Source organism: Carcharodon carcharias, chromosome 5, assembly GCF_017639515.1.
Source record: "Carcharodon carcharias isolate sCarCar2 chromosome 5, sCarCar2.pri, whole genome shotgun sequence".
Taxonomy (NCBI): domain Eukaryota; kingdom Metazoa; phylum Chordata; class Chondrichthyes; order Lamniformes; family Lamnidae; genus Carcharodon; species Carcharodon carcharias.
Window position 1 is genome coordinate 96,796,875 of NC_054471.1, and position 26,162 is coordinate 96,823,036.

The 26,162-nt window shown below is 43.6% G+C and overlaps 1 protein-coding gene across 5 annotated transcripts in view; it reads left to right on the plus strand.

Moving 5' to 3' along the window:
- arhgef10 (Rho guanine nucleotide exchange factor (GEF) 10) overlaps positions 1 to 26,162 on the plus strand; it is a 397,136-nt gene that overhangs the window by 133,372 nt on the left and 237,602 nt on the right. The window lies entirely within an intron of this gene.

Here is a 26,162-nt window from a genome sequence, read left to right on the forward strand (position 1 = left end):
AACTGAATGTTCTACATACTTCAGCACAGTGGAAGTATTTATCACCAAATAGTGTGAATACCCATCACATCATTGCCCTGAAATTGAGATTTTAGGGATTCACACAGTGAAAGTGAAAATTGGGCCTGAAGGTCAATGTATTTTATTTGAGCTCTCCTAACCCTTCAGACATTAATTTAGTAGCTGGAGAATGCTGTTCAGCAAATTTGATGCAGTGATCTGTGCCCATCGAGAGAGAGCTCCATGATGAATCTGAAGTTTCACAGTTTCAAGGCTCATAACATCAGCATGCAGTGTGCCCATCATTTCCTATCCTTTCTGAGTGCTTAATTCAGTCCCATCCCTGCTTTGCATGCAAAATTTTTTAAGGTTCCTATAAGTAGTATTCTAGTCATTACCTCTTGGGCCCTAATATTTTATGAACAAGATAGTCCAAAGGTTTCTTGCTAAAGTGGGACATCTTACAGCATGTGCTATTATTTAGGCTTTTCCTGCAACTTTCAACTCAAAATTTGTTTTGCTCTGTAAGTTGCTGGAAATGCGAATTGCACACCGAAGGCAAAGGCACATGTGGGATTTCGTGACCAGCTGGACCAATAGTCCTTAACCAATAAGATTCAAAGATCAAGAAAGAAACAGAGGAACAATGGAGAAGGAGGGTGAACTAGTTAAATCAAGTATAGAGGAAATTAAAGAGAGGCAAAGAAATATTGGATTCAGAGACAGAAAAATAAGACAGTAAGGAAAAATAAGGAAAATGTTAATATGTAAAACCTTTTAAACCTTTTAAACCTTGAAGAATTTACTCCATGCCAGAATGAGACTCAGCAGTTTAAATAGTTATCTTTCTGGCCAAGAGGGGTTGATTGACGTGAACCATTATCACATGTGAACATACGAATTAAGAACAGGAATAGGCCACTCACTCTGCCATTCAGTAAGATCATGGCTGCTTTGACTGTAACCTCAACTCCACATTCCTACCTACCCTGCAATAACCTTTCACCCCCTTGATTATTAAGATTCTACCTACCTCTGCCTTAAAAATAATCAAAGGGTGGGATTTTCTGGCCCCACCTGCCACCAGGATCATCTGATCCTGCTGAAAGTCGGTAGGCTTTTGGCTGGGCCACTAAATCTCCTGCGGTGGGCCTCACCACGATGGGGCTGGAAAATTTAAGTCAGACTGCTTCTAACCCCTTTTGAGGAAGAGAGTTCCAAGACTCACGACCCCATTGTTAAAGGGGTATTTGTGATGTTAAGTACAAAATATAACTTTCTACTGTGAGTTTAATCCAAGTTACTGGTAAATAGCATAATTTCAAAATCTGCAGATGACACAAAACTATTGTGAATTGGGTTGTGATAGACTTAGAGGACATGGACAGACTGGTGGAATGGGCAAACAAGTGGCAGATGAAGTTTAATGCAGAGACGTGTGGAAAGATTATTTTGGTAAAATAATGAGGGACAATATAAAACAAAAGGGTACAATTTTAAGGGGGTGCAGAAGCCATCGGACCTGGGTGTATATGTGCACGAATTGTTGAAGGTGGCAGGCCAGGTTGAGAAAATGGTTAGTAAAGCATATGGGATCCTGGGCTTTGGAAATAAGGGAATAGAATACAAAAGCAAGGAAATTAGGCTGAACCTTTATAAAACACTAGTCTGGCCTCAATTGGAATATTGTGTCCAGTTCTGGGCACCACACTTCAGGATGGATGTGAAGGCATTAGAGAGGGTGCAGAAACGTTTCATGAGAATGGTTCCAGGGATGAGAAATTGAAGAAGCTGTGGTTCATCTCCTTGGAGAAGAGAAAATGTAAGAGGAGATTTGATAGAGGTGTTCAAAACCTTGCGGAGTTTGCACAGGGAGGTGGAGAGAAACTATTCTTACTAGTGGAAGGATTGAGAACCACTGGATATCAATTTAAGATGATTAGCAAAAGAAGCAGTATTGGTATGAACATTTTTCACAGCACGTGTTTAGGATCTGGACTTCACTGCCTGAGACTGTGGTGGAGGCAGGTTCAATTGAGGCTTTCGAAAGGGAATTATCTGAGGGGAAAGATTTATCTGGGCTATGGGAATAAAGTAGAGGAGTGGGCTACGAGTTGTACTTGGAGAGCTAGCACAGATACAGTGGGCTGAATGACCACCTGTTCTGTAACCATTCTATGATTCCTTTTGCTAATCGAGCAAGGTTTTAAAATAAGTTGTGGGTGAGATGCTGTTTGTACAGACTGAATGATAGAGCGTTGAAAATCGACCAACGTATTGGCCCAAATCTTCCATTCTCCCAGTGTTGGAGTTTGGAAGTATGACCCAAGATGCGCACTGGAATTCCATGGATATGCCGACATGCTGATCTCCTTGAGAATTGCCCGGCAAGTTTAAACTTCCGATGGGCAATTCCCCTGCTGCACAGGCCCCTCCCCAAATATCTCCGATTCTGTGCTAGAATTGGAGACTTCAGACAGTTCGATAGGACTTGCCTGAAGAGTTACCCAGGAAATATTAGACAGCAAAATCCAAATCCGCCTTCTGGATGTCTACAGAACTGACACCCTGACTCCGCCCTGGACTCTCCGACTACCCTTGACTATCCTCCTGACCAGATGACTACATCCTCCCCACCCAACCCTACCTGATTATCCCCCGACCTGACTACCCTTTCTGACCCTTCCCACCTGCCACCCTACCCTCTTACGCACTTTTCTCAACCACCCTACCCACTTGCCTCAACAACCTACCCACCCTACACATTCACTGGCATTCATCCATTCACCCAGTCACTGACATTCACACTGGACTTTTAAACTTAACACACGACAGCTAATGCTGTAAAAAAAAAAAAAGGCACGTGTCTTGTCTTCCCCCCGAATCTACAGCACTATGCTGAAGTTCTCCGATGAATGCTGCACTCTGCATTTCTGGAGAAGCCGGGTTCAGATGACTCGGCAAGGAATGTAGAGCATTGACTAGACGTGGAACATTTCAAGTGGAGTGGCAGTCCGATGATGATTGCTGCTTCACAGCAGATCCAGATCTAGGGTGATTGGCCACTCACATATTTCTTCTTCGTTGAGTTTGCTGCCAAATTGTGCATTAATAGTGGTGAATGTGTGACTTTGGCATTACTTTTCCAGCAAGATTTGGGCCATTATGTTGACATGAAAACACATTCTTTGTTGTATAATTGCACTCCCAAATTATCACCGACTTCCTCCAAATCACAAATCAGGAAGTTGGGGGAATAAGCAAACCACTTCAAGACTGAATTAATATCAATGATGATCCTTGAGCAAGAACAGCCAAGTTGATAAGTTCATAAAACTGGAAAACTAGTTCTAGTTAAAACAAAAACTAAGATGACTGTAAAAATGTAACTACAAAGTTAGTGAACTGAGAAATTTCTGCTGCCATTTCCGTGTGTTGTTGGTTAAACATCACCATGCTTGGAAACACAGTGCTGAATACACTGCCCTTAAATTATCTGTATTTTTGAGAAATAGTCATGCTTTTGGTCAAATCATGTTTGAAGCTTCTCAAATGATAAAAATTGATTACATGCATGTTATGTACCTGCTATCCAGTTTTTATCAGTGAGGGATATGTCTTGTTGTACAATCTTTCACTAATTCAATCTCACCATTAACTGTAAACCTTTTTCTCCTTTCCATCAGTTAATATTCTGCCCATGCTGCCACATTTCCTCCTATTCAATACCGCTCAATTTTTGCTGAAAATCTCCCGTGAAACACCTTGAGTACCTTCTGAAACTCCATAATTGCAGAATCTTAGGTATTTCTTTTAACTTTCCAATTGGTGACGTCTTCAAAAAAACCTTTAAAACTTACAACAATGATTTTTTTTATTAACACATGTTTAAAATTACAATGGGCTGGGGAAGAATAGATAGAAACAAATTATTTGCAGTTACTGAGATCTAACAGAAAGCTGTGCTCGGCTCTCTGTCCTAAATCTCTTAAATTTAATCTTAAATCTATATCAATTGCTCAACGGTTATTTACAAAAGATAGAGATTTCAAGTGCTTATAGTTTCTGCTATTGATACTTTAAAGGCGTGAGCAAAAGCTGTCAAGCAATATTTTCTGCTGTATATACTTGTTTCAACAGACTAATGGATGTCTTGCCTCTCTGGAGATTGACAGTTTTTTCTCTTAGATCTATTTTTTCCAACTGCTCAAAGTTTATTTACACAAGGTACTTTAAAGGGCAGGTTCATTGACCCTTTTATAGGGTTATAATAACAGCAGATTTTTAAAGAAAGTTATGAACGAATTTTTAAAAAGATTTTCAACAAATGCCATTGTTACTATAGAGTTCATTGGTTCTGTATGGAGTGTATACTGGATGAATGGGCATGGAAGTGTTATGAGTTGACACGGGGCCATTGGGAGTGGGTGAAAATGGATGTATTGGCATGAGTTGGCATGGGAGCGGGTGGGGGAGGTGAGGGGGTGAGAACCAGAGAGTATAATATTAATTAAAACAACTGAGACAAAGTCCCAGAGAACTGAGGTGGGTCTTTTAACCAAGCTACCTCAGCACACCTCCAAATTGCTTCCAGGAGTGGCGGTTCTCAATTCAGGCAACCTCCACCCTCCCACTCTGGAGCAAAAATTGCACCTTTCCAGGCACTTTTTTTCTTGAAGCTAGTGTGCCAAGCCAAGAAATCTCCCGACTCCTCCCACTACTTGCCCCTGACATATAAATTTAGCCTGATATCTTTATTTTTAATTTTACATTGAGCATTACTATATTTTGGTCGCTGCTCCCAATTGTTCCATTTCCATATAAATTATTTGCTCCATTTCACAGGAGGAAATCAGTCTTTCCTGTTGGTCTGAAAGCAAACTGACCTGGAAAGCAGCTTGGATTGAATTCTGACTTGTTTTGCATTGCAACTCTGTCCTCCCTCTGCCTGAGATGATTAACACCTCTCACTTTCTCCACCTTCTGCTTAAAGCTACTGTGTTTGAAATATATCCAAGTGAACTATCTGGGACAAATCCCAGCATTCACCCAATCATAGCTGCTGTCCAACTATTGTTAGGTCTTAATGTATGTCATGGCAGTCCCTTATACAACCTACTAAATAAACAGAGTAATTTTTGTTGTTTTATTTTCTCAATACATTTCCTTTGGTAGTTCTTCCGTGCATTTTGCTGCATGGTTCTATGAGCACTGGTTTTTCTCTGGTGGCTGGTTCAAATGTGAATCTCATTGGTATGTGTTTGGAAGTTATATAATTCTTGGTAATGTAACAAATGGCCAAACCTTACCCTCACCTGACATTACACACAGTTTGTATATGCCCCTCCCTCTCTCTCTCTCTCTCTCTCTCTCTCGTGGGTGTTTCCTGTCTCTCTCATGCTTGCACTTGCTCTCATGTACTTTTGCTCTTCTACTCTTTGTATGTTTTCTCTCTCCTCTCATATTTCAAAAGGGCTTCCTGCATAGCAAGCAGAGGCAGGAACCCAACTACCTCAGACATACAAGGGAAAATGATCCCAATGCTACACCTAACTGATATCAGCTAATTCAACATATAGAGCATTGAACGTGTCATCTTGCAGGGAGCCATAAGAGATCAGATCTCCTTTTGCCAGCATGCCTGAATTACCCGAAGCAGACGTGAAAGGAGAGGGGAGTGTGATGGTGACAGGGGCGGAGGGATATCATCTAAAGGTGCACTGGAGGGGAACTCAGAGCCAACTGTGGTTGCAATGCCACTGCCTCATCATCACAGGAATGGGCATAGCATTCACTGTTGCAGATTCCTGGGTTTTCTTTGGCTTGTGAGCCAAGGCACTTAAGTGGAGTTAGGATACTGATCACTCATGGTCTCATTGAATGGCAGAACAGCCATGATGAGCTGGTTGGCTTACCAAATGATCTACTGTCTTCATTGTATCTTTTCTCTATTGCCCTAGCACCCAACATGTGCAGATAACTGAAAGTACCTACACATATTTAACTCTTAGTGTAGGAAGTATACTTCAGCTATTGTTCTCTGCAGCAAATCATGCCAACAGGTTAAATGGCTGCATCAGGATCTCTTTCTGATATTTAAGTATTTCTAAATATAAGTTGAAAGCTTACAATTGTTTCCATTAAGTCATCAGTACTGACTATGAGGGATAATGCTCTAGATTTTGCAGTAAGCAAGTGTGCTTGCTGCTGACCTAGAAGAAAACTTCCCACACAAATTAGCCATCTCTGTGGTATTAATTTCCCCTTTTACGATGGCAGTTGAAATCTGGCGCAAAGTCAAGGGGTTAGCTTGGCGTACAGCAACAGTGATGACAGCAAGCAGGCATCTGATCAAATTGATCTATTCACACACAACAAACGAAGAAGTTAAAAGCACTTTAAATCCTTCACTTCAAATTTAAATTTTCAGATTGCAAAATAAATGCATGACTTTATTAGAAGAGAAGTGAAAATAAAGTTAAACACGTTTTTAAAAAAGTTTTTTTTTTCAAAATATGTGGGATTTTTAATCATCGTGGAGAAATGTGACATTCCATAAATGTAGAATTAGCTTGAGTCAGTAAGAGTGTTTATCAGTAATTATGAGGTTAGTAGGCTGTTAAAAACTGAGTTACACCTTATTCAACAAGGTGTAACTTTTTCCAGTGTTAGAATAGAATTTCTTGACTATTCATCATTCCAATGGATGCAAAGTCTGTTTACAGCTCACTCTGCGGAGGAGTATAGAGTCACTGACAGCAACTTCTGAATTTCAGTGTTATACTGCACATGTCTGAACTCTCGAAATTGCTGCCAGTTTTCACGAAGGAATGATGGTATCCGCTGATGATTTCATCATCATTACCTCAACTAGACTCGGGCGAATGTTTGTCTTATACAATTTTCTCCCACCTTGATGTCACTGAACACAAACCTTAATTATGTTTTGAACTTCAGCTCCCTCAAGTGGAGACAATGAAACGCTACTTACCCAAATCTACCTCAATTCTGAAATTGAAACATTTTTGAGTCAAACAGTTACTTAAGTTATTAAACTAGTTTATGACTGGGTTTTTTTCTCTCTGGTAATCAGCTATACATTATCAGTTGTACCCAGGAGGGTGAAATGAGTATCAATGATTTGATTTTGGGCAGTTATTTCTGAAATGGGTACTTCACGACTGCAAATTTCTAAATTAACTTCCCTTTACCATTGCTTTCTACTGATTAAAATATCTACTAATTACTGTTAGTGCTGAAACTGTTGCCTACCATTACTGCTCCACAACATGTCAACTCATCTCCACAGTGAACTCACCCATTATTATGCGACTGGCTTCTCAGTACAGCAACTCCATACAACATGGTATGAAGGCAAGTTCCTGTACTGTAACCCAAGATCGAATTTAATCTTTAAGAAAGTAACAAATCATTTCAAAGTTATGCAATGCAAATCATAAAGTACACAATATTAAAATATGCATAGAAAACGAACTGGGCCAGCCATATAAATACTGCGACCTCGAGCAGTTCAAAGGCTGGGAATTCTGAGGAGAGTAATTCACTTCCTGACTCCCCAAAACCTGTCCACCATCTACAAGGCACAAGTCAGGAGTGTGATGGAATACTCTCCACTTGCCTGGATGAGTGCAGCTCCAACGATATTCAAGAAGCTTGATACCATCCAGGACAAAGTTTGTTTGTTTGGCACCCTATCCACCACCTCCAACATCCACTCCCTGCACCACCAATGCACAGTGGTAGCAGTGTCTAGCATCTGCAAGATGCACTGCAGCAAATCACCAAGGCTCCTTTGACAGCACCTTCCAGACCCATGACCTCGACCACCTAGAAGGACAAGGGCAGCAGATGCATGGGAACACCATCACCTGCAATCTCCCCTCCAAGCCATTCACCATCCTGACTTAGAAATATATCGCTGTTCCTTCACCGCTGGGTCAAAATCCTGGAACTCCCTTCCTAACAGCACTATGGGTCTATCTACACTACATGGACTACAGCAGTTCAAGAAGGCAACTCACCACCACTTGAGGGCAATTAGGGATGGGCAATAAATGCTGGCCTGGCCAGTGACGTCCTTGTCCTGTGAAAGATTTTTTTAAAAGCACTAGTATGTCAGGATTGCATATGTTCATGATTTAATTATATACTATTGCAGTTTATTTTACCCTAAACCACTTGCCCTCATTGTGTACATGTAAGGTTTACTTGCATGGCTTGTGTCACAATCTTTCATTCTTTGATATTGATGAAGTGGGCATCATCAGTATGGGCCTGTGGTCTTTGATATCTACCAGCACAAAACTGAAATAACAATACTTGCACAATCTAATGTTAATGATATTTGTTCTATAAAAATATGAGTATATGTAAGATGATACTCTCACCTTGACGTTCAGGTAGCATCTGTAAACTATTTGAGCTCTAATCTCAGGGTTTCAGGTTCCTGAACCCTTGCAACGAGACCACCAAACCAGATTCCCATGTTGCAGATTTGCTGTAAGGTATTGAAAATACTACAGTATATTTTTTAAAAAGAGAAAGCAAGTACAGCAGGAGAGAACCCAGGTCTTTAAACGAATCTCCAAAGTGTTTATCATACTGTGGGGTGCACATACAGGAAGGGAATCCTGTTGCTGCATTTTAACTAATTTACCTACTTCACTAAAGTTGCTTGCTGTATGGGTCTGCATGGAGCACAGTAATTTCATTTTTTTTCAAATTTAGTGAGCATAAAATACCAGCAGAAGAGTGACAATAGCAATAAATAAAAGTGGATTAGTCCCTCTGATAAAATCTACAGTAAAATTCCTGTGTGAGGAACTCAAATTACCCTCCTTTTCTCAGCTCTCAGAACACTTGCCTATTTTGTAATTTGATTTCATCTGTGTTTCCGCATTTGCCTTGAATTCTCCCTGAGGTATTGGAAAATTGTTTTATTTCCTTTGTCTAGTTAGGTGGGCCCTTTCTCTCTCAGTTTGTAGCTTTCATGGAGTAGATTTAAAAGGTTGGTTCCCATGCCACTTGTATCTAATACAAAATGTGGCTGTAGATAATCTTTGTCAATAGCAGCCAAAAAAATGTTCAGTATTTCTCTGGAGTTGTGACTTTACTCTAAAGCTCTGAACTTGTGTGCAGATGAGTCCCTTGGGTGCAAGTAGGTGTCACTGTGTAGTGGAATATTTCATATGCTGTAGTCTGTCATTAATTTGAATCACATTGGAAGTTTGTCGAGAGAGAGATAATGAACAATGCTTTGCACTGTTAATCATATACCTTATGATGGACATCTGTTGGCTACAAAACACATATGCTTTGTATTTTGTTGTGCAGCCTAATAATACCCTATTGTAACATATGTAAAAGGTGGGAGTGGGCAGCATGAATTGTGCAGTACTAGACACGAAAATTTGTTGGAGACTGTGAGCATCTGTTGAGTGTGTTTGCCATGCTGCTATAGCTTGACATCTAATACTTTAAATCAGAAGCCAAATGTTTAATTGCTACAAAATATTTTTAAAACAAATTACCGCACCAGTGTACAGCTTCTTGAAACAAATTTAAATAAGTGTGTGCTGAGATTTTCGTTTAATTTACTTACTTTCTACACTTGCAAAGGAAACCAGTGTAATAGATGTTTGAATTAGACATTGCTTTGTTTATCTGATGGAAAGCCATTAAGATTAATTTTAAAATAGACAAGACCTTGAACTGACTTCTGTTGCATGTTTGTGATACAATCAAAATTATGGAATACTGAATTTATACTTGCAACCTATCTGGTTTTGAACCAGCCTGTCATGTGTTTGTGAACAGTGTGGAAATTTTTTAAGTAAACCAGAAGTTTAAAGTGACTTGTGATGTGGAGACACTAGTTATTAATAGTTGCATTTTTTTCTTTCAAAGAGAGCCTTATAACTCCAACCTGATTCCATTCCCAACTTGAATTATGAGCATCAACTGTCCAGCTATATGTGTTATTTTTCTCTATTGTCTGTTAACTATCAGTTGTTAATTCTGAATGAGCGATTCCATGGCCACACAATTAATTTGTACAATATGTCCTTGTGCATGAAGCGGTGATGCTAATGGCTTTAACACACAGGGTGAGCTTTCTACTGCAGTTTGGATTTTCCCAGGTAGTTTTTTATCTGCCTGTGAATTTCTGTTTCATGTGTTAATGCAAAATTAAACCACACCTAATAAACAAGGGATTCATAGAAGCTTACAGCACAAAAGGGAGGCCATTTGACCTGAAGTGTCATGCTAGTTCTTTGAAAGAGCTATCCAATTAGTCCCACATCGTTGCTCTTTCCCCATAACACCCCAATTTTTTTGCAGTGTTTATCCAGTTCCTTCGGGCAGTGCATTCTGGGACATCATAACTTGCTGCATTAAAAAGAAAGTCCTCATATCCCACAGATCATCCAGAATCCATGGAGAGAGAAACAGAGTTAATGTGTCAAATTGATGACCTTTCCTCAAAACTGGAAGATGTTGGCAAGATGTAACAGACGTTAAACAAGTACAAAGGCCAGGAAAGTGGGGAGGAGTGTGGAAGCTGAGAAGCAGAGGGAGGAGAAATTAAGTAACAAAATAGGTGATGGTGCAAGGCAATGGGAGATGGTAATGGGACAAGTAAAGAAACAAATGATGGATCTAGAGTTGTAAATGAGATTGGCAGAATCGTCACAAACATCTAACATTTGGGGGAAAATAACGTGAGCAAAGGCTTTGATCTGATTTTGTTGAACCCCGTGTTGGATCTGGAAGGCTGTAAAGTGTCTAATTGAGAGGCGAGATACTGTTCTATGAGTTTACGTTGAGCTTTATTAGAAAAATCTTGGACATCAAAGGCCAGTGTCAGAATGGGACAGAGAATTCCAATAACAGTGGTGTTTGGCAAGATATTCATTGAAGCTATGTTTGGCCTCCAAAAAATGCAGGGGAGATCCCATCATGAACAGCGAATGCAGTTTACTAAATTGAAAGAAGTACAAGTAAATCACATTTTCAACAGTAAGGAGTGTTTAAGGCCTTAGATGGTGAAAAGGGAGGAGGTAAGAGGGCAGGTGTTGCATCTCTGCGCTTATATGGGAAGGTACCATGGGATGTGGAGGAGGGTTGAGGGTGATTGAAGAGTTGATTGGTCCCATCAGAATGCAAAGACGGGAGGGGAAAGAACAATGTGTTTGGTAGCGTAACACTGGAGCTGTTGGAAATGGCGGAGGGTGATCCTTTTTTTAATTCATTCAAGGGGTGTGAGCTTCACTGGCCAGCATTTATTGCCCACCCCTAGTTGCCCTTGAGAAGGTGATGGTGAGCTGCTGCCTTGCACTGCTACAGTCCATGTGGTGTAGGTACACCCACAGTGCTGTTAGGAAGGGAGTTCCAGGATTTTGACCCAGGAACGGTGATATATTTCAAATTCAGGACGGTGAGTGTCTTGGAGGGGAACTTCAAGGTGTGGTGATCTGCTGCTCTTGCCGTTCTGGATGGGAATGGTTGAGCGTTTGGAAGGTGCTGTCTAAGGAGCCTTGGTGAATTTCTGCAGTGCATCTTGTAGATGGTACACGCTGCTGCTACTGTGTGTTGGTGGTGGTCGTTGTGTGGTGCCAATCAAGCGGACTGCCTTGTCCTGGATGATGTCAAGCTTCTTGAGTGTTGTTGGAGCTGCACTCATCCAGGCAATTAGAAAGTATTCCATCACATTCCTGTCTTGTGCCTTGTAGATAGTGGACAGGTTTTGGGAGTCAGGAGGTGAGTTACTCGTCGCAGGATCCCTAGCCTCTGACCTGCTCTTGTAGCCACAGTATTTATATAGCTAGTCCAGTTCAGTTTCTGGTCAATGGTAACCCCCAGGATGTTGATAGTGGAGATTCAGTGATGGTAATGCCACTAAATGTCAAGGGATGATGGTTGGATTTTCTCTTGTTGGAGGTGGTCATTGTCTGGCACTTGTGTGGCATGAATGTTACTTGCCACTTGTCAGCCCAAGCCTGGATATTATTCAGATCTTGCTGTATTTGGACATGGACTGTTTCAGTATCTGAGGAGTTGCGAATGATGCTGAACATTGTGCAGTCATCAGCGAGCATACCCACTTCTGACCTTATGATGGAAGGAGGGTCATTGATGAAGTAGCTGAAAATGGTTGAGCTGAAGTCACTACCCCAAGCAACTCCTGCAGTGATGTCCTGGAGCTAAGATGACTGACCTCCAACAATCACAACCATCTTTCTTTGTACTAGGTATGACTCTAACCAACAGTGAGTTTTCCCCCTGATTCCCATTGACTTCAGTTTTGTTAGGGATCCTTGATGCCACACTCAGTCAAATGCGACCCCGGTGTCAAGGTCAGTTACTGTCACCTCACCTCAGAAGTTCAGCTCTTTTGTTCATGTTTGAACCAAGGCTGTAATGAGGTTGGGAGCTGAGTGACCCTGGTGGAACCCAAATTGGGCATCAGTGAGTGGGTGATAGCACTGTTGATGACCCCTTCCATTACTTTACTGATAATTGAAAGCAGCCTGATGGAGTGGTAATTGGGTGGGTTGGATTTGTCCTGCTTTCTTCAGGATATTCCTGGGTAATTTTCCACATAGTCAGGTAGATGCCACTGTTGTAGCTGTACTGGAACAGCTTCTTTAAAGATGGAGTCTGGTGAGGTGGAAGGTGAGGACAAACGAATCCTATTGTGGTTCTGAGAAGGAGGGCAAAGGGTGAGAGCAGGAAATGGTGTATCTCAGTGGAGCATAGTGTAAGCTTGAGGAACAACATCTCATCGTTTAATGATGCGCTTTAAATCCTTCCAGACTCAACACTTGAGGTTCAACAATTTCAGGTGATACCTGTGCCCCATTTATTTTAGACAGAAGTTGGTAATGATTCTGTGATTCCCAATTAGACCTCCTCTGGATACATCCTTTGTTTCTTTACTTGCCCCATTACCACCACCTCTGGCCTTGCACCATCAACTTTTTGTCATTTAATCTCTCCTGCCTTCTAACCTATCACAGACTTTTGCCCTTTACTCCCTTACCTATCTCTGTACTTGCTAAAACCTGTTGCATTTCAATTTTTCCTAGGCCTAATGAAAGGTCATGAACCTGAAATATTGGGCTGGATATTTGCGGAGTCTCCCTAACTCCTGGGGTGTTTGGTTTTTAACAGGGCTTTTTAAAAGTGTGGGCTGGTTCGGGTTGCGGTCCCTGCAATCCCAACCTGGCTGGCTCTGTTGCAGGGATAGACATGTCCTAGCCCTCTACAATTATCATGAAGTCGAGCCAGTTCTTCAGATTTGTGGTTCCTGGCACCTCAGAGGTGTTGTGAACCATAGGGCAGAATTGTTCCAGATTTGCAGAAAGTGCAGTAGTGAACGGGGAAAGAAGATGTTTTACCTACCAGCCACAATGGCGGATGTTTGCACTGTATTGTCCCTGCCCTGCCTCATCATTTTTGCAGGTATGGGAAATGTGCTGAATTGCTGGCGGCTGGCCTCCGATTTGCCCGCCATGCCACTACCTTGCAGCTTCCTCATTCTGGGGGCTATATTTAAACTGCAGCCATGCGCACAATTCTCAATGCTTGCAGCCCAAGACTGCCCCGGTGAAGACATGGCCCCAAAAGCCAAGAAGATTGCAGCCCCTGATTCAGTGATGCATCCCTGGGACACCTTTTGGATGCAGTGGAGGCCCACTGCCATGTCCTCTACCCCCGCTCTGGCCGCAGGAGGCCCATCAGTCTCACCACTCTGGCTCAGGAGGCTGTGGCAGTGGTGGTCAGTGCCAACAGTGCACGCAAGAGATCATCTATCCAGTGTAGAAAAAGGATCTCTTCTATGCTGCCAAGTGAGTCAACCGTCTCGTCACTCTCGACGTACAAGCCATCACACGGTCAGTAGCATCACTGTCACTGCCAGCTCCAGGGGCATCACCACTCACTCTCTCACACACACCCTCACAGCTCCATCTGACCTCATCTCCTCTGGAGATCACCTCCTCATCCTGTCCATGGCTCCACTCTGCACAACTTGGCATCCTTCTCATTTGGCCTGGCATGTGCCTTGTCCATGTCTCTGTCTTTATGCAGGACAAGATTGCGTACAACCAGGGGTGGAGTGCTGGACATACAACATAGAAACTAGGAGCAGGAGTAGGCAATTCGGCCCTTGGAGTCTGCTCCACCATTCATTATGATTATGGTTAATCATCCAACTCAATAGCCTGTTCCTGCTTTCTTCCCATACCCTTTGATCCCTTTCGCCCCAATTGCTATAGCTAACTCCTTCTTGAAAACATACAGTGGTTTGGTCCCAACTGCTTTCTGTGGTAACGAATTCCACAGGCTCACCACTCTCTGGGTGAAGAAACTTCTTCTCATTTCAGTCCTAAATGGTCTACACTGTATCCTTAGACTGTGACCCCTGGTTTTGGACTCCCCCACCATCGGGAACATCCTTCCTGCATCTACCCTGTCTAGTCCTGTTAGAATTCTATAGGGTTCTATGAGATCCCCCCTCATTCTTCTGAACTCCAGTGAATATTATCCTAACCGACTCAATCTCTCCTCATATGTCAGTCCTGCCATCCCAGCAATCAGTCGGGTAAACCTTTGCTGCACTCCCTCTACAGCAATTACATCCTTCCTCAGATAAGGAAACCAAAACTGCACACACTATTCCAGGTGTGGTCTCACGACAATGTACAATCGCAGCAAGACATCCCTGTTCCTGTACTCGAATCCTCTGGCTATGAAGGCCAACGTACCATTTGCTTTCTTTACTGCCTGCTGCACCTGCATGCTTATCTTCAGTGACTGGTGTACGAGGACACTCAGGTCTCATTGCTCATTCCCCTCTCTCAATTTATAGCCATTCAGATAACCTGCCTTCCTGTTTTTTCCACTGAAGTGGATAACCTCATCTGCCATGCATTTGCCCACTCACCTATCTTGTCTAAATCATACTGAAGCATCTCTACATCCTCCTCACAGCTCCCCCTCCCACCCAGCTTTGTATCACCTGCAAATTTAGAGATATTACATTTCGTTCCCTCATCTAGATCATTAATATATGTTGTGAATAGCTGGGGTCCCAGCACCGATCCCTGCAGTACTCCAGTAGTCACTGCCTGCCATTCGGAAAAAGACCCATTTATTCCTACTCTGTTTCCTGTCTGCCAACCAGTTTTCTATCTATCTCAATACACTACCCCCAACCCCGTGCACTTTAATTTTATGCCAATCTTTTATGTGGGACTTTGTCAAAAGCCTTCTGAAAGTCCAAATAAACCACATCCACTGGCTCCCCCTCATCAACTCTACCAGTTACATTCTTGAAAAATTCCAGTAGATTTGTCGAGCGTGATTTCCCTCTTGTAAATCCATGCTGACTCTGTCTGGTTCTGACATCAACGTCATCACTGTGTTTGAGAGTTATGTGTTGAAGCTGGCTGGAGAGGATGGGGACTGTTCCTATGGTGACGGTGAAGTCGGCGCCAAGCATCCATGTGAAGATCCTACAACACATCAGCCTCTGTCAATGCTACTCTGAGTTGACTATTCTGGGTGTAATGCAGCTGCCAAGCATTAATAATCTCCACTTTCTCTCTGAGGTACATCTGCCACATCGCCCTCAAGAAACCTTGACCCAACCCCCAGTGCCGAGAGCACCTTGGAGGAGCACCCTGAGGACAGCAACGTTGAAGACTCATCACGACGCTCACCCATACCCTCCACTGGCGGAGCGACACACACCTCAGTCAGACCTAGATGTCAAGCAGGCTCAGGATCACAAACTGCTGAGCACAGCACACAATCTGCTCCACAGCAGGTGGTGGCAGCGACATCTGAGGTCGCAGACACTCGGAGGACTGCTGGACACAAGGAATCTGCTGAGTCCGAATCAGATGATGAGCCTCTGGGCTCGATCCTTAATCAGTTGTTGGAATTGCAACGACAATCACAGGAACATCAGGAAGGGATGTCTGGTGCATTCCTCCATCGTCCCTTGCAATCTGAGGAGTACATCCACCTTCAGTCTAAGGTGATAGCGCCATCATGCCAACGCACCGAGGTCAATACTGGCAGGATGGTGGCCATCTTGGAGACCTTGGTCCAGGACATCAGCCCTGCACTGCTGTGTGGGCTGAACTCCATCGCTGACGCCATAGTTGGTCTCCAACAATGTCAACGTGAGAGGGGTGCAGGGCAGCTCGATCTTATTCCAGCTTCCCCTTCTCCTCAAGGAGTCTGCCAGGGGCCCTCGGGCACCCATAGGGAGGAGGATCAGCAGTTCAAAACCTTGTGGCCATCCATCCAGGTGGCTCGGGAAATGTCCAGCCAATCCAAATCCCCTCTTCCTGTGACCCCATCAGCTCCAGGTCCACAGGCCAAGGACGGTGCTCATGGCCTCCAGCAAGGACATCCAAAGCAGGCCGGGGCCCTCCAGGTGTCGGCCCTCCAGAAGGCGCCTGCTAAAGTCATCACAGACAACAGGGCACAGCAGACAGCAGGCTGCCTCCCCCTCCACTGTGGATGTCAGGGAAGCACCAAGATAGGATTAGGAAGGTTAAGAAGCTGTAACTCTTGCGAGTACAAACCCGTTTCCATCTGTTTCAGATGAAGTTACATTGTTTCATAGTTTGCCATTGTGAGATTTGAACTCTAGATCTTGGGGTTACAAACCCAGTACCATAACCACTTGGCTATTTAGGCCAAGCAAGATGTAACTTTTTTGAGTACAAACCCGTTTCCATCTGTTTCAGATGAAGTTACATTGTTTGCCGTTGTGAGATTTGAACTCTTGATAATCTTTTAAATGAAACCAAATCAACAAAATTGGGATAAATCAGGCACAGCCCCTAATTCAGGTCAGCTGTAAAACCAAGGACAAAGTTTAAAGGAACCTTACAAACTTTAAATCAAAATGTGATTTAAAGGGGTCAACAAAACACCCCAGTCCCCACGGTGCCCACCGAGCATGGAAGGCCTCGAGAGTGTCAGCAGACACCGCGTGCTCCCTCTCCAGGGACATCCGGCAGCGAACGTAGCCGCGGAAGAGGGACAAACAATCGGGCGGGACTCCCCCGTCGATCGCCCGCTGCCTGGACCTGTTAATGGCCAACTTGGCCAGGCCCAGGAGCAAGTTCATGAGGAGGTCGTCCTCCTTCCCGACCCCCTTCCGCACCGGGTGCCCATAGATCAGGAAAAATTACATTGTTTCATAGTTTGCCATGGTGAGATTTGAACTCTTGACCTTGGGGTTACAAACCCAGTACCATAACCACTTGGCTATTTAGGCCAAGCTAACAAATGTAACTCTTTTGAGTACAAACCCGTTTCCATCTGTTTTCAGATGAAGTTACATTGTTTCATAGTTTGCCATTGTGAGATTTGAACTCTTGGTCTTGGGGTTACAAACCCAGTACCATAACCACTTGGCTACTTAGGCCAAGCCTAAATTTAAGATGTAACTCTTTTGAGTACAAACACATTTACATCTGTTTTTTCAGATGAAGTTACATTGTTTCATAGTTTGCCATTGTGAGATTTGAACTCTTGATCTTGGGGTTACAAACCCAGTACCATAACCACTTGGCTATTTAGGCCAAGCATTAAGAAGATGTAACTCTTCCGAGTACAAACCCGTTTCCATCTGTTTCAGATGAAGTTACATTGTTTCATGGTTTGCCATTGTGAGATTTGAACTCTTGATACTCTTTTGAGTAAACCTGTTTCCATCTGTTTCAGATGAAGTTACATTGTTTCATAGTTTGCCATTGTGAGATTTGAACTCTTGATACTCTTTCGAGTACAAACCTGTTTCCATCTGTTTCAGATGAAGTTACATTGTTTTATAGTTTGCCATTGTGAGATTTGAACTCTTGATCTTGGGGTTACAAACCCAGTACCATAACCACTTGGCTATTTAGGCCAAGCATTAAGAAGATGTAACATTTTCGAGTACAAACCCGTTTCCATCTGTTTCAGATGAAGTTACATTGTTTGCCATTGTGAGATTTGAACTCTTGATCTTGGAGTTACAAACCCAGTACCATAACCACTTGGCTATTTAGGCCAAGTATTAAGAAGATGTAGTTGCATTACGTGGGTACAGCTGTTAATCACTTGCACATGATGTTCACCGTTGTAAATAAATTTCCAAGAATGTTTCCTTGCCTATGGCTCTTTGATATGATGAGCAGTGTTTGTGTCATTCAGATGTGAAATCTTGGTTCCTGCAATAAAGGCAGGTGTCTCAGTCCAGGGCCTCTTCCCTGTGCAGTGTATAGCCTTCAGTGCAAAGTGAAGGTCCAGCCTCACACTCCCTGGACACATTACTGACACCTGCAGCTCTATGGTGCTTGTCATTGCTGCCAGAATGTAGTGGGCAGGTGTCACAGAGTTCTCTCATTCTCTCTGTGTGCTCTCAACACCTTTTTAAGGTGCCAGCATCTGTGAACAGTGATGCTGTGCTCCTGAAGGGCTCAGGTGCTAAAGGCAGACAAAGGATCAGGTACACTTAAAGTTTCACAGCAGTGACTCCATGATATGTCTCTGATCACAGAGCACAAGTGAGCTGCCCTCAGCCAGACAGGAATCAGCCTCTGTGAATGTCTGTAAAGACCTATGGCGTTTCCTCACTGCATGTCGTCATCATCCTCCTGGAATCTTGTGGCTATTAGGGCCTCACGATTGTGCCTGTCTCATTTGGCCAGTGCGATGCCCTCATTGCCAGCATCCTCCCCTTCGAGGACTTTATCACCCTCATCCCCTTCGACGTCGTCCTCGTCGGACGAGACGTGTAGCTCTTCCACCTCCACATCAGCCAGATGTCCCTCCCTGCCCCCCCCCTCTCTCTCTCTCTCTCTCCCCCCACCCCAATCGTTGCAGCGCCAGGTTGTGTAGCATACAGCAAGCTATGATGATGTGCAACACCCCCTGGGGACTGTATTGCAGTGCTCCACCGGACCTGTCGAGGCACTGGAACATCATTTTCAAAATGCCAGTTGTGTGCTCCATCAAGTCTGGGTCGCAGCGTGAGCCTCGTTATGCCATTACTCTGCTGCAGTCTGAGGCTGCCGCACGGGCATCATCAGCTACGTCCTCTGTGGGTAGCCCTTGTCCCTGAGGAGCCAACCCTGCAGTCTCTGTGGACCCTGGAAGATGTCAAGGATGAGACCTGCTAAGGATATAGGAGTCGTGGATGCTTCCGGGGTATCACAGCAGACATGTAGAATTCATTTGTGGTGGTCACAGACCAGTTAAACATTCAGCGAGTAGAAACTCTTGTGGTTGACGTAGTTGACTACTTGTTGCAATGGAGATCTATGTGCCACGTGAGTGCAGTTGATGGCACCCTGCACCTGTAGAAAACCAGATATCATCACGAATCCTAGCACTAATGCTTCCTGGCTTGCCTGATGCCAGGCGAAATGCACAAAGTTGTGTACCTTTGTGAAGATGGTGTCCATGACCTCCTGGATAGACTTGTGCATGGAGGCTTGCACGATCCTGCACAGGTCACCAGTGGAGCCCTGGAAGGAGCCACTGGCGTAAAAATGGAGTGCTACAGTCACTTGCACAGCCACTGGCAGTGAATGCCCTTCCTGTCACCTTGGCATCAAATTCTGCAGCAGGTGGCATATGTAACTGACCAGTTCCCTAGACATGCGCAGTCTTTGGCAACACTGGTTCTCAATTATCTGCAGGAATGATAAGTGGCGTCTATAGACCCTGGGTCTAGTGAGGTGCCAATGAGCAAAGGTTCTCTGTGGGTCTTCAGCTATGTGCGCAGCAGGTCCTGCCACACCTTTATCTTGTTGTTGATGGTGGTCCTCCCATTGCCAAGCCCGTCGCACTCTGCTCCCTGTAAGCTATGAGGCATATCACTAGATCACCAGGCTTCATGATCCTGATGTTCTCCCCCTGCAGGATCAAAGACAGAGGCATGGGTTAGCATATGTGTCCTAAGGACCTCTGTTGGTTAATTCTGAAGGCCCCTTCATGCATTCTGGACAGTGCTGGCCACCACTGGGATGGCCAGTGTGTAGTGCGCTTCATGGCTATTGAAAACCCCACCCACTTCCGCCCCAATCCATTTGACCAATTGGCGGCAGCTTCAGCCATTGGACTGCATGCTGTGCTCTTGGCTCAGGCTCAGGTATAGGTGTCTTAACCCACACTGCAAAGCTGCGCTATTAGCTTGAACTATGAAGGATACTGGTCCAAAGTTTAATACAGACATTGCAAGGGGCTCTGAGCGCCTCTAGTCTAGTCATGACTGCGCCGTGGCCACCTTTCACAAGAGAATTTTATAACTTGCCCAGTAAGCCAATTGTTCTGCGGCTTCCTTAGATGTACATTGATTTGCAGCCTGTGCTCGAGGAGTGAAAATTTCTGGAGTATTTGGTATTCAAGCTTTTGCGTTGTTTGTTTGCATGGGCAGAAATGCTCCAAGCATGTCAATGGAGCTGCAGCTGAACAGTTTCGGCTGCAGAAGAATGCTCACTTTTGACAAGCTTTTCCAAGTGCATGGCAGCTTCCCTCACCCTCTATCTCTCTCCTCCCCCACCAAATGTGTGGCACCACTCTCCTGATGTCCTATGGGCGATCTTGGCAAGTGCTGTGTACGGTTGTGTGTGTTCATCCCGAAGTTCAGGTGCACGCCTTTCAAAGGCCACTGTAAATCATGCGGTTCTGAAGTGACTCTGATGTGGGAGGTAAAATTTGACGGGGGTTGATTCTGGCATGAGGCCGTCATGATGAGATACAAAGTTATAAAAATTAAGTTCCCAACCTTAGACAGCTGGAAACGAGGGCTACCATTGACGGGTGGAGCGGATGATTGCAAACTGGTTTCACGGTTGTGTAAAACCAATTTTTGTTCTTACTATATTGTCCGCTCACACCTGCCATGATGCCTGTCACCAACGAGAGTGGAAAATTCCAGCCATAGTCTGTATGAGAGAAGCTTTTGAAAGGTAAGTTCAAAACGTCCTCTTTATGCTGCCAATGCCAAGTTATGCCACCCACCCACCCCCTCTGGCCTCTCATGCCCCCATGCCAAGCTTTGGCACTGTGCCCACTCACCCACTATACACAGTATAGAACAATTAATCCTATAGTGATAATGGGAGTTGTCAAAAAAAACTTTTTAAAAAAATTCACTGATAATTTTCCACTTTCTTTAAAAATAAACTCCTTTTCACTACAGGTAAATAGAAGTGTCACCATCCAGGCCCTTTTAAAGTATCGACAGCAGAAACTGCAAGCACTTGAACCCTCTTTGTCTTGTGTAAATAAACATTGTGTAGTTGACAACATAGATCAGAGAGCCAGAACTGTCACTGAAGCAATGTTTTCCCTGGGGCCTGGGTATTTCAGTAATCTAATGGATTTTTAGGATTTAAGACGAGCCTCATTTTACATTCTTGACTGAGAGCCCAGGCATCCATTAGAATACTGAAACACCTGAGAGGACGTAGGGGAATATGTGAGGGGCATGCCTTGGCATGAGGGGGCATTGGGGTGGGTGCGGCTATACCATTACATTGGGACATGTGGGGCCATAGGAGGAAGGGGGGCATACTTTGTCATGAGGGGCCAGAAGGGGTGGTGGGGACAAGAAATGGCAAGGATAGAACATGGGGAATGTGTGAAGGGTAAGGGATGAAGTCTCAGCACCGAAGTGGGCCTTTTTAAATAGCCCACTCGATACCCAGGCCATCTCCGACCTTTTTCCCGGGTTGGCTGGCCCGACAGCAGTCAGCACCAGTAACCAGCCCCAACCCCTGGAAATAAAAATGCTGTTTTTGCAAGCACTTTCTCCTGAGGTGGGTGAGCTGAGCCAGGAATTTTCCTGACTCCCGCTATTTGCTTTAAGGATGAAACCCAGCACTTAACTCCGTTTCTCTGTTCATAGGTACTGCCATACCTCCTGAGTATTTCTAGTAATCTAGTAGTTTATTTGATTTCCAGCATCGGAATAGAATATGAACATTGTCGCATGAGGGGACATGGATGGTAAATGAAATTTCCGAAAGAATAGCTTTTTCCCTTTGGGAACCGATCTCCTTGAGGCAGCACTTAGTCTCAGCGAGATCGGAGCGATGCGCACAAAGGAGTGCACTTCTGCATTTGCCATTTTCCAGCTCGCATCTTCCGTGTGGACGTCACACTGAGCGGACCTTAATTGGCCTGCCCTCAAAATGGTGGTGCGTCCCCAATTGGGGGCGCCGATTGGAGGGCCGCCCACCTGCAACGCATTACCCCCCCCCACCCCCGGCAGGGGGAAAGTTTTTCCCATGGGTCAATTACAGGCAGATTCAGGAGAATTTATAATGGGGAATAGAGAAATGGCTGAGAAGCTAAATGATTACTTTGTGTCTGTCTTCACTGAGGAAGATACAAGAAATCTCCTAGAATTACAGATCTAAGGAACTAGGGAGAATGAGGAATTGAAGGAAATTATTATTAGTAAGAAGGTTTTTTGGAGAAATTAATGGGACTGAAGATTGGATAGTCCCCAGGACCTGATATTCTATGGAGTGTTAGAAGGGGTAGCAAAGTCAGCCCACTGTTTAAGAAGGGAGGGAGAGAGAAAACTGGGAACTACAGACCTGTTCGCCTTGCATCAGTATTGGGAAAAATGCTAGAGTGTTATAAAGGATGTGATAAATGGGCACTTAGATAATAATGATTTGATTGGGCATGGTCAGCATGGATTTATGAATGGGAAATCATGTTTGATTAACCTTGTTGGAGTTTTTTGAGGATGCTGCTAACACTATTGATAAAGGGGAGTTGGTGGACATATGTATTTGGATTTTCAGAAGGCTTTCGATAAAGTCCCCCACAGGGGGTTGATTAGCAAAATTTAAAGCACATGCAGTAGGAGGTAATATACTGACATGGATTAAGGATTGGCTAGCAGGCAGAAAACAGAGTAGGAATGAACAGGTCATTCTCATGTTGGCAGGCTATGACTAGTGGGGTACCGTAAGGATCAATACCTGGGCCCCAGCTGTTCACGATATATACTAATGATTTGGATGTAGGGATCAAATTTAATATTTCTAGGTTCGCAGATGACACAAAGCTAGGTGGGGATGAGTGTTGTGAGGAAGGTGTAAAGTGGCTCCAAGGGGATTTAGACAGACCTAGTGAGTGGCCAAGAACATGGCAGATGGAAAAATGTGAGGTTATTCACTTTGGCAGGAGGAACAGATGTGCAGAGTATTTCTTAAATGGTGAGAGATTAGAAAGGGACCCGGGTATCCTCATCAATTAGTCACTGAGAGCTAACATGTAAGTGCAGCAAGCAATTAGAAAGGTTAATAGTACCTTATTGCAAGAGGATTTAAGTTCAGAAGTAGTCAAGTCTTGCTTAAGTTGTATAGAACCTGGAGTACTGTGTGCAGATTTGGTCCCCTTAGGAAGGATATTATTGCCATAGAGGGAGTGCAACGAAGGTTCACCAGACTTGTTTCAGGGATGGCGTGACTGCCCTATGAAGAGAGATTGGGGAAACTGGGCTTGTATCCTCTAGAGTTTCAAAGAATAAGAGGTGATCTCTTTGAAATCTACAAAATACTTAAAAGGATTGACAGGGTAGATGCAGGTAAGATGCTTCCTCTAGTCGGGGAGTCTAGAACTAGGGGATATGATTTCAAACTAAGGGAGAAGCCACTTAGTACTGAGATGAGGAAATTTTTTTTTACTCAGAGGTTTGTGAATCTTTGGAATCCTCTACCCTGTGGAGGGCTGTTTAAAGCAGAGATTAACAGATTTCCAAATACCAGTGACATTAAAGAATATGGGGTTAGTGTGGAAAAAGGCATTGAAGTGGATATTGAAGTGGATGATCAGCCATGATGTTATTGAATGGCGGAGCAGATTCGATGGGCTGAGTGGCCTATTCCTGCTCCTATGTTCCTGTTTGCAGTATTTCTCTCTTCTCTCATGTCTCAAACAGTTCTTTTGCTGAGTTCCCTGGTTACCAACCCTCCTACCAAATGAAACAGTTTTGCTCCATTAAACAGTTATTCACCCCATTAAAACCCTTCCGGTTTTGAACACATCTATTAAATTTCCCCTTAACCTTCTCTGCTCTTAACCTTCTCTGCTCTAGGGAGAACAACCCAGTTTCTCCCAGCCTCTCCATATAACTGAAGCCCCTCATACATATTACCATTTAGTCAATCACCTTGCACTCTCTCTGGCCTAAAGTGTGACACCCAGAATTGGACAAAATACTCTGGTTGAGACATTGATTTGTCAGTTTCTGCCTTCTGATCAAGATATAGGGCATCAATCTTACATGAAAAATACCAAGTAAAATCTAATCCTTAAGCACGTGATTTTCACTTGCACCCTATGTGGGGCATATACATGTGACATCTTCAGCCATTGTCCCATAAAATGTATGTGCATTTTTTCAGTTCCCGCAAGTGGGATGAATGCCTTTGATGACCAAGTGCAGATTCTGAAGGGATTCTACAGCTATATACTGACTTATATAAATCTTCGTTTTCCATAATGGCTCTTGCTCTGGAGGGTGAATTTCCCATCTTCATAGACTGTACTGAAATAGTGGATATGAATAATAAGTGCTATTTGACCCCTTCACATTTGCACCTACCTCTGAAAAAAAATTAATAAAAGAGAAAACATCTTTCCTCCCCCACCCCACAAAGATGAGTGAATACATTTTCTGTAGAAATTTAGTTTAAATTTCTCTTTCCATTTTTCTTCCCTCCTATCTTCTGCTTTATGGTTGGTACCATGGCCCAGTTGGCCATTAAAGGTTGGCAGTTTGTTCAACGCAAAGACAGTGGGAAGTTTGCCATTGAAGGTAGACGTGTAAAACCTGCTGTCCTCTGTGTACATGTGGAAACATATCTGCGGATGATGTTGCCAAGGGGCAGCGTACAGATGAGCAAGAGGAGGGCGCTAAGGATTGATCCATGGGTGGGGGAGGGGAACACCTAATGTGGTCAAAGATGTTGAAGAGGGTAAGGAGGTATAATGTAACATGGTCATAGTCACAGAAGGTGTCATTTGTGATGTTGTTTAGGACCACTGCAGCTGTGCTGGGGTTGGACAAAACAAAAACAATCACTTGCATTTATAGAGTGCCTTTAACATAAATGAGCACAGGTTTTCAGGCAGTGACACATTTAAAGATATTTAGAGGGGAAAAGAGTTTGGAAATAGTAATAGTGTGCCAGAACAGAAGGCTTGAAGTTGAACTTTTTGAGGAAGGGGTGAAAATGGTAGTTTTGATCGGAATTGTAACAGAAGATAAAGCTCTTCAGAAGACAAACACTTGACCCCTCTAACCTTCCTTCTCTCCCAAGTCTTTGAACGCACTGTCACATGCTAAATCCATGCCCATCTTTCCTGAATGTTACCTCTGGTGAACTCCAAGAATCTATCCTTAGACAGCTGCTATCTACTCCACCTATACACTGACCTCAGTACAAACATCTGGAAAAACCCCCATCATTTTCCACATGTACGCTGTTGACCCCCAGCTCTCCGAACTCATCCATTATCTCTAAATTTTTCAGATTGAGGGTAACAAATGAGAGTCTAAAACTAGTGTCTTATACTTAGGCAGTTACATGGGTGTGAACACAGCTGGCTAAAGTGTACGGGGAAAATAGGATTCAAAGGTAAGACGGTAGAGAAGAAGTTGCAGACATTTAAGGAGTTATTTCATAACTGTTAACAAAGATATTTTACATTGAGAAAGAAAGACTCTATGAAGATGAAGCACCATCCTTGGCTAACTAAGGTAGCGAATGATGGTGTCAAAATGAAAGAACAGGTGTGCAATGTGGCGAAGGTATTGATAGGTCAGAAGACTGACAAAATTTTGGAAACCAGAGGATGACTAATAAAATAATAGAGGAAAAAATTAGAATATGAGAGAAAACTAGCAAGAATTATAAAAATAGACAGTAAAAGCTTCTACAAGTATATAGAAAGGATAAGAGTAGCTAAAGTAAGCCTTTACACATCCCTTAGAGGATGATACTGGGGAATTAGTAATTGGAAACAAGGAAATGGAAGAGATTTTAAACAAGTATTTTGCATCTGTCTTTATGGTTGAAGACACAAAAAGTATTCCAGAA